The sequence below is a fragment of the Podarcis raffonei genome, chromosome 1 (genome assembly GCF_027172205.1).
Source record: "Podarcis raffonei isolate rPodRaf1 chromosome 1, rPodRaf1.pri, whole genome shotgun sequence".
Taxonomy (NCBI): Eukaryota; Metazoa; Chordata; class Lepidosauria; order Squamata; family Lacertidae; genus Podarcis; species Podarcis raffonei.
Genome location: NC_070602.1, coordinates 33,594,439 through 33,604,172, shown reverse-complemented (window position 1 = coordinate 33,604,172; position 9,734 = coordinate 33,594,439). Strand labels below are relative to the sequence as shown.

Below are 9,734 nucleotides of genomic sequence, written 5' to 3'. Positions count from 1 at the left end.
AGACGGATACTGTAGATAGTTCAGGTCCATGTATGCAAATAAGGGATCAAAAGTGACATTCAGTGATTGGATAGTTACAGAAAATGGTTACTGTTGCGTTCTAGTGGAGCTCTATATAAGCAGGCTGGCTGAACCCTTCAGTTCAGTTCTGTTCTGGCCTGTGAATAAACAAGAGCTGTTAGAAGAATCACTGTGTCGTCTGATAAGTTCACCCACAACTTAACAGCCAGCCTCTGCTATTTTGCCTGTGAATTAAATGAATAATGTTTGTGACTGTCAGGCAAGCTCTATGGACTGATATCTTATTCTAAGCTTCAGAATGAAATTTATTTAGGCACAAACCCTATTTTAGTAAAGTTGCTTCAGAAAAAAAATTCCCTTGGCTTTTCCCAAGCATGTGTGTAAATCGAGTGCATTCTTCCTCTCCCCATTCCACAAACAACCAGCAATCCTCAATATGTGTATAGAAACATGCTAATATAAATTAATGCCTTTTAAAATCACTGTAAACTCTGTTTTCTGTAATTATAACGAGCCCTAGAGTTCTAACCATGCAAGAGTAATTTTTTGAGTCTGTTTGCCATTATTGTCCTTTTGATGTTTTTTTTTTAAAAAAACTACATCTAACTTGAGCAAACAATGTTAAGTGGGGAAACAGATGTGATTAAATAGCCTGTAATTATGTCTTTAGTCATCTGTTAGCATCACAAGGCTTCTCCTGCTAGTATGACCAGAAAAAGTGACCTAACTGATTTCCCCAGCAGCTTTGCCAGAGACTGATGTAGAATAGATGGCCTTATTAAGCAATCAAAAAAAAAATTCCAGCCATTACAGTGGAATAGTAATCAGCACTGTTTATACTATTCACACACTTGCCCCACAATACACAATCAGGCCCATGAATTCTGCTAATTGGGTACCTTCTGCATCCAGAGGTGCCTACTATAGGAGACAAAAGGGACTAGGAAATTAGTGTTTGCAGCAATTAGTTTTTCTGTCTAAAGGCTTAGCCTGGTTGAGGGAAGCCCTGCTTCAGACATAGATTACTTTAGCAACTGTGGCATTCAAACGTCCTGTCACAAACCTAATTTATACTTTCGTTGTGTGTGTGTGTGCTTATTTTGAATCTGCGTGTTTCAATCTCAAACCGACATCTATTTATTTCATGTTCCCAATCCTAAATGTTTCTCTTCTATGGTTTTTCAGGAAACCAGCTGTGAGGGTTGAGAGGAATATGTTTGTCGTCGTGGGACGGATTGCTAAAAACAATGCAACTGGGGTGTATTTTGCCATGACGGTTCTTTAAATAGTCTCTGGCATGGCACAGAGGAGTTAAGAGCATCATTAAACACAGACAGACAGACAGACACACACACACACGCAATGAAGGACCAAAAGCATCTTGTCTCCACTAGCATAAAAATACTGGGGAGAAATGTAGGTATGAATGCATTTTATCTGAGTAAACTTACAACATATTTACAAATGGGTGTCCTTGAAAGCTCTGTGGATTATGTTAAATTGGTTACCAAAAGCTATTTGCCCTTCCATTGCTTTCAATCTTTAGCATTTCTGACATAATAATCTGATAGGCAAATCTCCTTGCACGGCTTCTTGCCATTATAGACTCCCTGCTGTAGCTGCTTAAAGGGCAAATTAACAGTAGCACAATTCAAGTCACCTCTTCACCTCTAATACAAAGCATCAGCTGCATGTTCTTGCTCTGCTAAAGCTCTCCATATGGTTGCTGCAGGACCTTAACAAAAGGATTAAAAAAAAAAAAAGCGCTTAGAACCCAGAATGAAGACTGAATAAATAGGAAGAGGGAAGCAAAAAAGTCTTTAAGTCAAATCACAGCTCCCATTTCTGTTATTTGAAGGTTATGTTGGAAAATAGAGAGGTACCATCTGCAATTTATTAATACGTTGTAATCTTCATTAGTTAATTTTTGCTCAGTGCAAATGTGATTAAGGATGTGACCTTCAGATGATGATTATTAATACCAAATATTGCATTATGAAACTATTAAATTGTAGGCAAATATTGGTACTTTGCAGACAATCAGAATGATAAGTGTGATAGTTTGTAGAGATACTGTACCAACATTTCCCTCTGACTGATTGCATTGCATATTGATATTAGCAAGTATCAGTATGTAGTGCAATCAGTCAGCAGAAAATGAGTGAAATGTAAACTAATGAGAGCTAATTGTCTCTTATAATAGCAAGGACACAGAATTCTATCAATTAAATTAGGCTAAGTTGAAACAGTGATCAATGTAATAATGTTGTGATATCAACCAAATTAGATGCAGTAATGAAATGGGTGATGTGCTAGGGTGACAACATAAGTAAAGTGAAACTTTTGATTGGGTTTTAAAGTCAGTGAACCCACCTGCCCCTACCTTGCCTTAACCCAATGCAATATTCTCTTTAGCTACAAGCTCAGGACTGAGTAGGTAGTGTAATAAGATACATATCATTAAGTATATGGTTACATTAAGACCATTAATCCATCTAGTTCAGTACTGTCCCTATACTGCAGACTTTCCCAACCTAATGCCTTCCAGAACTTGCTGGACTACAACTCCCATCATACCTGCCCTTTGGCCATGCTGACTGGGGCTGATAGAAGTTGTAGTCCAAAACATCTGGAAGACACCAGACTCGGGGAGGTTGCTTTAGACTCGAGGATGAGGATGAATTCTCAATAGAAAGTGGCAATACCTCTCTAGGACTTCAGGCAAGGGACTTTTATCAAACCCACCTAGAGATACCAGGAAGTGAACCTTTTGGAGGCAAAGTGATGCAAACAGAATACAGTGATACCTCTAGTTACAAACTTAATTCGTTCTGGAGGTCCGTTCTTAACCTGAAACTGTTCTTAACTAGAGGCGTGCTTTCGCTAATGGGGCCTCTTGCTGCCGCTGTGCCGCTGGCACACGATTTCCGTTCTCTCTCTTTTTTTTTTTTATAAAATTTTTATTGGTTTTTCCACATATAATATAAAACAATACAAAAGACAAACACAAACAAACAAACATATAAACATGTATAATTTCATAAATTTTTTCATGTACCCAATTTCAGCGACTTCCCCATGCCCCCCTTTTCTGCATCCCTGTTTTAAACTTTTTTCCAGCAACCCCTGATCCAAATTACTTATTAATTCCTTTCTTTAACCTCTTTCTTTCCTCTTATCCAATCATTTATCGCTGCAAATCTGTTATGCTTTACCCATGACATTTTAACACTCAGTAATTTTACAAGAATTTTTAAGATAAAGTTTAAATTTCTTCCAATCTTCTTCCGCCGTCTCTTTCCCTTGGTCACGGATTCTGCTCGTCATCTCTGCTAGTCCCATATAATCGATCACCTTCGTCTGCCACTCTTCCAGTGTGGGTAGTTCTTGTGTCACGATTTCCGTTCTCATCCTGGGACAAAGTTCTCAACTCGAGGTAACTCTTCCAGGTTAGCGGAATTTGTAACCTGAAGCGTTTGTAACCTGAGGCATTTGTAACTAGAGGTACCACTGTATACAAAAGGGAAAAGACATGTGAAGCTTACAGGAATGGAGTTAGTGAAGAACTCTGGCTACTGGAGTATTCATCAGAAGTGGCTGAAAGCAGATCACCAGTGCTAAAGACAGGTTGGTGTATGACAAGGGAATAGCTGGAGCAGGCATAGGCAAACTTGGCCCTCCAGATGTTTTGAGACTACAATTCCCATCATCCCTGACCACTGGTCCTGTTAGCTAGGGATGATGGGAGTTGTAGTCCCAAAACATCTTGAGAGCTGAGTTTGCCTATGCCTGAGCTGGAGGGAAACTTCCAAATGTCAATGGCAAATTTGAAATTCCTAAGAAGTATATTTTGGTTCGTTTTCTCCTCTCTGCTATCTGAATTTTTAAACAGCAGGGATAGAACACAGATGGGAAATTGCTCACTCTTCATTTCTGGTGTGAGAACAGCTGAGGCTGTCAGGTCTGTGTGTGTCTTCAAGGAATTTCCAAGTGGAGCAAATGACCTAAGGGAAAAGCTACAGCCCTGATAAACACTGTTGACTACTGACATATATGCACAATTCTGTTAATAGTGCTTGCGGATGAGGAGGAAATTTGATTCTCAGTGTGCTTTTAAAGGAGAACCTATCTAATTTGCACTTACTGAAGCAGTATGAGACCCAAAGCAAAGCCATCCTTTGAAAATGACTTTGCTCTGAATGCTTATATTCTTCTACTTAGTGTATGTGTGGGGTTTTGTGTCAGTGTCACTTGTGTGGGTTCTCTTTCTGTTCACTTGTTATATTTCCTTGGTGATGAGAGAAGTTGTGAGTGGCCTAGGGTTTGGTTGGTTGCCTTTGATTGGCTGTAGTGAGATTTGTTTATGTGTGTGAGTGTGAGAGAGGGTGGATTTTTGGATCAGGTTAGCCATATTGATTCATTTGCTGTCGGTGGATTCTTGTTGTTGTCTTGTTGGGCTGTGTTTGTGATGAAGGGGACCCGTATGGGAGTGAAGGCGTCTTCTTCTATTTGTCCCCATGTTAGTTTCAGTTTATTGGTTAGCTTTTCTAGTAAGGCTGTTTCCCATACTGTTTGATACCATTGGTCCATGTTTACTCCTGACAGGTCTCTCCAGTGCCTGGCTATGATGCTTCTGGCTGTTGAGAGTGGGTGGGTTATGAGCTCCTTATAATGTGAGTGGGCATTGTTATCTTGGAAGATGTTGAGTAGGGTGACTTCTAATACCTGCTTAGTTAATTTGCATATTTCTTGTATGACTGATGTCCAGAAGAGTTTCGATTCTGGGACATTCCCACCACATGTGGAGGTATGGGCCTGTGGAGGTGCAGCCTCTCCAGCATTTCAGTGAGGTATATATAGAGATGGGAAGGCCTGGAAAAAACCCAGATTTTAAAAAAAAACAAAACAGTTTTTTTCACTTCCCCCCAAAGCCACCCCCCCGCTGCACAGTTTTCCCTCTCTGTGCAGTGCCCCTTCAGTGAAGCAAGAGGAGAAATAGAAGGGGCTCCATTTCTCCTGCCGCTTCGCTGAAGGGGCGCTGAGCAGAGAGGGGGAGAATTCCCCCCCCCTGTTCTCCCCCTCCTATGGTCTGGTGCGTCCTATGGTCTGGTGCGTCCTAGAGAGCGAAAAATACGGTAATTGTTTGGGGTTTCCTTCAGAGGAAGGTTGCCCATGGGATTGTAGGGTGGATGTCTTTCAGGGAGGTGCCTTTCATGTTTAGACTGAGCTCACTTCCCAAGATTGCTTCCCCTTTGGAGAAGGAGAGGAATTTATTTAGTGTTTTCTAGACGAACTCTAGTTGTCTTGAGTTTGGGGCATATATGGAACCAATGGTCAGTTTAGTATTACCATCTAGCATCCCTTTAGCAAAATTTTATCTGCCTCTTTTGTCTTTTCACACTGTTGTGGCTTTGAAATTCAGGTCTCTACTGAATATCATAGCTACTCCGTGGGCCTTTCCTGAGCCAGGTGCAACCCATTGTTGACTGAATCGGGGTTCGCTTAGGAGTTTGATTCCTTTGGGTAGACTATGTGTTTCTTGTAGGAAGGCAATGTGTGATTTCTTGGTGTTTACATTCGAGGTGATGCGTTTTCATTTGATGCGGTTTCCCAACCCCCTCATGTTTAGTGTAATTGCTTTTAAACTAGTCATTCTGTTTGTCTACTTTATAGGATGATTCCCTGCCAGCCTGTCTGGGTTGTCCTGTGTCTCTCACTGTGTCTATCAAACCTATTGTGTTGCATTGACATAAAGTGTGATGGGTGGGGGAAGAGGTGGGCTAGAGTTAGATTTGGCTTAAAGAGTGGGGGATAGATTACAGAAAGTAGCCTATACAGTGGTACCTCTAGTTACAAACGCTTCTGGTTATGAACACTTCAGGTTATGAGCTCTGCTAACCCGGAAGTAGCTGTTCCTGGTTGTGAACTTTGCCCCAGGATGCGAACGGGAATTGTGTGCTGGAGGTGTGCGTGCAGCAGGAAGCCCCATTAGCAAAAGCATGCCTCAGGATTAGAACGATTTCAGCTTAAGAACGGACCTCCGGAAGGAATTAAGTTCGTAACCAGAGGTACCACTGTATGTAGTTATATAGGTGTTTGCGGTAACTTGGACCATCTGGCTTCCAACAGATTGGTCCTGGGTCTCAGCTGGCATGGAGGGCCTTGTTTAAGAACAGGACGTCCTCCTTTATTATTTCATCTTACTGTTATTGCTATTGTTATTTTTCTTTTCTTTTTTCCTTTCTTGTTTTCCCCCTTTTTTGTTTTCTTTGTTTTTTGTTTTTAAAGGAGACACACACACACACACATATATAATGAAACAAATAAGTAAATAATATTTTTTTTGTCTCATTCTCTCAAAGTGGTGTTTTTTCTGGGGGTACTCAATGGTACTCAGTACTGGCACCTTTTTTCTAGAAGAAAAGCACTCTGCAGACGAACTTCCACTTGCAGAAGGACATCAGGGTGAATACTGAATAAACAGGTCACCTGGTGGAGTTCAAACCTTGCTATACCTTCTCAGTGTGTTTCACTCGTCTTCTTAAGCAAAATAAAGAGTCTAAACATGGGTGTGGCTGCCCCAGTGGCCTCTTGGGCCAACGGTGGGAGGGAGAAGGAGAATTCACCACAGCAGCCAAGGACAGTGCCCCCTTGCTCTGAAAGAGGAGGTGACACAGCTCCAGAACAGCCTTTCCTGAAACAGAGAGCTAGAAATAATAATCCCAACACAGGATGGGTATGAGGTCAGGAGGCTACTGTGAGAATGTCTAGATATCTTATGGAAATGGCGGAGATGACTGGCAGAATCCGGGACCAGGGAGAAGAGTCGGTGGAAGAGGACTGGAAGAAATTTAAAGCCTATCTACAGAAACATAGCAAAATTGAGGAAGTTTAGAAGGAGGCTGGAATGAAGTTATGTGACTTTTGCATAAAGATCATAAAGGACTTAAGTCAAATAGACTGTTGAAGGGAATGAGGAAAGGTAAAATTATATTATGTTAAGATAAATTAATGGATAAAAATTGGGGAAAGATGGAAAGGATTTGCTGAAATAGCTAATTGAAGCAGAATACAAAAAAGGGAGGTGTGAGGAGGTCAAAGAAACAAGCAAATGAAGTTAAGTCATGGAAGGTTTATTGTATTTCTGTGTATTTTTTATGTATTTTTTCTTTTTTGTTGTTGTCTGAATGTTCTTAATTTTTTTTATGTTTTTGTTGCTGTTTTTTTCTCTCTTCTGTTGTATTCTTAAAACTTCAATAAATATTATTATAAAAAAATAAATAAAAAAAGAAGAGAATGTCTAGATATATCTCATTATATCGTGAAGTTCAATCAGTGGGTTAAATGGAACACAATGGGGCATGTGGAGCATTTGCATATATTGAAATTAGGATGTGTGATCTGTATTTTAAGCTATTTTGTGTTTAACTTATATTTCATGTATTGATTTTTACTGTTCATGGCTTAAATACATTACTTGAAGCTATACATGAATAAAGAAATGTTGGGAGATTCCGGTGGGGTGGGGACTTTCTTGAGCAGTGCTGCAGGATCTCGCAGCACTGGTGTAATGTGGTCCTAGTGACAGCCACCCTAGAGGTCTTTTGCTAGGTTTTGCATGAGCTGCACCACAGAGTTTCGAAGAGGATCACCACATATGATAACAATAGATACTTGATGTTATTCCAGAATGACAGGCAGCAACAAGATATTGTCTCAACTCAGTTGGCTTACCTGATTCTACTCTCAAACCGTGGACAGACACAGACAAAGCAAAGAGGTTTCAGGACAATGATTAGGCAAGAGACATTAGGGAAGAGATGGGTGCCATTCTCAGACTGAAAGTACATTAGTGTGAAATTGGACCTTCCTAATGAACAGCTGTTCTTAGTTTCACCTAAATATCGTATGTGCAGCAGTGGGCTCAGAAGGGCCCCAAGTAACAAACCTTTGGTGACAACAGGAGGCTGAGCTCTAGGAATGCTGTGAGTTAGATACTCATATCTAACACAGAGTACAGAGCAGTGGAAAGGTTGAGGACATGTTCTGCAAGCAGAAGGTCTGTGGTCCAATTCCTGGCATCTCTAGATAAGCAAAAAGTATCACACAGCAGGTGATAAAGACCACTGCTAATTGGACAATATAGGGCTAGATAGAGAAATAGTCTGTTTGGTATAAGGTCCCATTTCTCTTCTTAATCTCTTTATTTGCATGCCACTTTTTGTAGAAAATTGTGCCCAATTTTCTCACAACATATAAAATGAACAGTAAATATAAAATTATTTTTTTTTAAAAAAATAAGAATTAAAAATAACTCTAATGTCCATAAATACAGAAAATAAATCCGCACATTATATAAAGCAATACACAAATAAGCTAACCTAAACGAACAGCTTAAAATGAAGCAGGAGACACAATAATGCCTATCACAGAAATAAAATGATAGTATACAAGTTGGGCGGGGGTGGGATCATTATTCCAAAATGACATTCCATAGAAGCTCGCCACAATTGACTTACCAGCATTAGATGGTAGCTACAGCTCCCACTTGTGGTAGCCTTCCTTCTCAGCTCTTACTGAGTTTCCTCTGTTAGTTAGTACTTTCCCATCCTCACATGGGAAAGGTAAAGCTAGCTGCCACTCCTTCAAATCCCACATATTCTCACTGGAGTTTTGGTTTTGCTCACTGTGATACATGAAGCAGAGGTGTGTTTTACTAAATCAGCAGATATTGTTAGGTCAGTAGATACAATCTGCAGATATGTCTGGGATATTTTTTTAGTTCTTAAGATTACTCACATAGAAAATCATCTCTACAATATATGGGATATATTTGTAAGCCATCTGTGTTGTTATGCACACTGTTTTCTAAGCTTCTACAAAAAATTGGTTGAAAAAAGTAATGGGATGATACAGGTTAGTTATTACTAACTTGTAAAAGGTTATGGATTAAGTCCAGCTGAGTTTTGTGGCAGATTTGGGATGTGTGATTAGAAGAAGGTAAACAAACATAGTTTGAAAATGCCACCAACCTTTATTGGGCCCTGAGAATCTCTGAGTCTGCTTGACAGGAGGCTTTCCTGTTTTCAATGGGATAAAGGAGACTGAAACAAAACAGCACAGATTCTGGCTATTTGCATCTTTTAATGAATACTCCTCACGTTTGGGCCCCTTTGTCAATCTCCCAGTTTTCAGGGGTTTAGCTGTGAAAGGTGTGGTTAGCATTGCATGCCCTCATAAACCACGGAGTAGACATTTGTCTAGGATGTTCCCTCCCACTAAATTATGTTTCCCTATGGCTGTGCATGTATGGGGTAGCCAATTATCCTGTCTGGGTGTTGCCAACAGAGAGAGGTTTAAGAAAGCTAACACTGACTAATGCAAACAATTTTGTTTTAATTAAATTAACATGTTCAGTGATAGCAAATCCGAGTGATTCCTTATTCTCGCTTGCTTGGAAAGAACTAGAAAGAGATGAGGATGGGAAAACTCCCACCATCTTAAACTTTAAAAAGCTCAAAGAGGTTAAAATGCAATAAAATAGTTTATGGCACCACTGATTTATGATTGCTCTGCAGACAATACACTCCTTGATATTACAGGGGGTGGGATTAATGGAAAGAATAAAGGATTGCCTGACAATATTTTTGTAACAGTTGTTAACAACTTAGAAGACAAAAATACATAATTTATGGCACATGTTTGGAAATGGG

General features: G+C 40.0%; 1 long non-coding RNA gene across 1 annotated transcript; it reads right to left on the bottom strand.

Annotated features, from left to right (window-relative positions):
- Nucleotides 1–1,228: 1,228 nt before the first annotated feature.
- LOC128402440 (uncharacterized) lies at nucleotides 1,229–9,322 on the bottom strand. The gene is made up of 3 exons (XR_008327694.1): nucleotides 9,054–9,322; nucleotides 8,541–8,707; nucleotides 1,229–1,756 (listed from the first exon to the last, which is right to left on the bottom strand). It is a non-coding gene; the product is annotated as an uncharacterized LOC128402440 (long non-coding RNA).
- Nucleotides 9,323–9,734: the final 412 nt, after the last annotated feature.